Source organism: Triticum aestivum, unplaced genomic scaffold (assembly GCF_018294505.1).
Source record: "Triticum aestivum cultivar Chinese Spring unplaced genomic scaffold, IWGSC CS RefSeq v2.1 scaffold56586, whole genome shotgun sequence".
Taxonomy (NCBI): Eukaryota; Viridiplantae; Streptophyta; class Magnoliopsida; order Poales; family Poaceae; genus Triticum; species Triticum aestivum.
In genome coordinates, this window is record NW_025287849.1 from 1 (window position 1) to 1,106 (window position 1,106).

Consider the following 1,106-nt stretch of genomic DNA (forward strand, 5'->3'; position numbering starts at 1 on the left):
ATGACTTACCGCACTCGTGCAAAATAATAAAACACGGTAAATATATTACTTACACGTGCGTTTTGTTTTGCAAGCGGCGCGAAAAAAATTAAAAAGGGAATGCAACACGAGGACTTCCCAGGAGGTCACCCATCCTAGTACTACTCTCGCCCAAGCACGCTTAACTTCGGAGTTCTGATGGGATCCGGTGCTTTAGTGCTGGTATGATCGCATCCGACATGTTACCCCGGTCTTCGTCCCTTATCCTTGCCCCTCCCAGCTCCACTACAAAGACGATTGCACATTGCTTTGGCCGCTCCCTATCAACTACGGAGACGAGTTTAACGCGGTTTCCACGCCTCCCTCTCAACCGCACCAGTGCACGCTTGCCGCGCCACAACGCCGACGCTGGACCCGTGAATCGTGAGCACCCAGCTATGACTTACCGCACTCGTGCAAAATAATAAAACACGGTAAATATATTACTTACACGTGCGTTTTGTTCTGCAAGCGGCGCGAAAAAAATTAAAAAGGGAATGCAACACGAGGACTTCCCAGGAGGTCACCCATCCTAGTACTACTCTCGCCCAAGCACGCTTAACTTCGGAGTTCTGATGTGATCCGGTGCTTTAGTGCTGGTATGATCGCATCCGACATGTTACCCCGGTCTTCGTCCCTTATCCTTGCCCCTCCCAGCTCCACTACAAAGACGATTGCACATTGCTTTGGCCGCTCCCTCTCAACTACGGAGACGAGTTTAACGCGGTTTCCACCCCTCCCTCTCAACCGCACCAGTGCACGCTTGCCGCGCCACAACGCCGACGCTGGACCCGTGAATCGTGAGCACCCAGCTATGACTTACCGCACTCGTGCAAAATAATAAAACACGGTAAATATATTACTTACACGTGCGTTTTGTTTTGCAAGCGGCGCGAAAAAAATTAAAAAGGGAATGCAACACGAGGACTTCCCAGGAGGTCACCCATCCTAGTACTACTCTCGCCCAAGCACGCTTAACTTCGGAGTTCTGATGGGATCCGGTGCTTTAGTGCTGGTATGATCGCATCCGACATGTTACCCCGGTCTTCGTCCCTTATCCTTGCCCCTCCCAGCTCCACTACAAAGAC

General features: G+C 51.2%; 3 non-coding genes across 3 annotated transcripts; all 3 read right to left on the reverse strand.

Moving 5' to 3' along the window:
• Positions 1-96: 96 nt before the first annotated feature.
• Positions 97-215, reverse strand: LOC123178759 (5S ribosomal RNA). The gene has a single exon (XR_006489827.1). It is a non-coding gene; the product is annotated as a 5S ribosomal RNA (ribosomal RNA).
• A 297-nt stretch (positions 216-512) lies between these two features.
• LOC123178761 (5S ribosomal RNA) lies at positions 513-631 on the reverse strand. Its single transcript, XR_006489829.1, has one exon. It is a non-coding gene; the product is annotated as a 5S ribosomal RNA (ribosomal RNA).
• A 297-nt stretch (positions 632-928) lies between these two features.
• On the reverse strand, positions 929-1,047 carry LOC123178760 (5S ribosomal RNA). Its single transcript, XR_006489828.1, has one exon. It is a non-coding gene; the product is annotated as a 5S ribosomal RNA (ribosomal RNA).
• Positions 1,048-1,106: the final 59 nt, after the last annotated feature.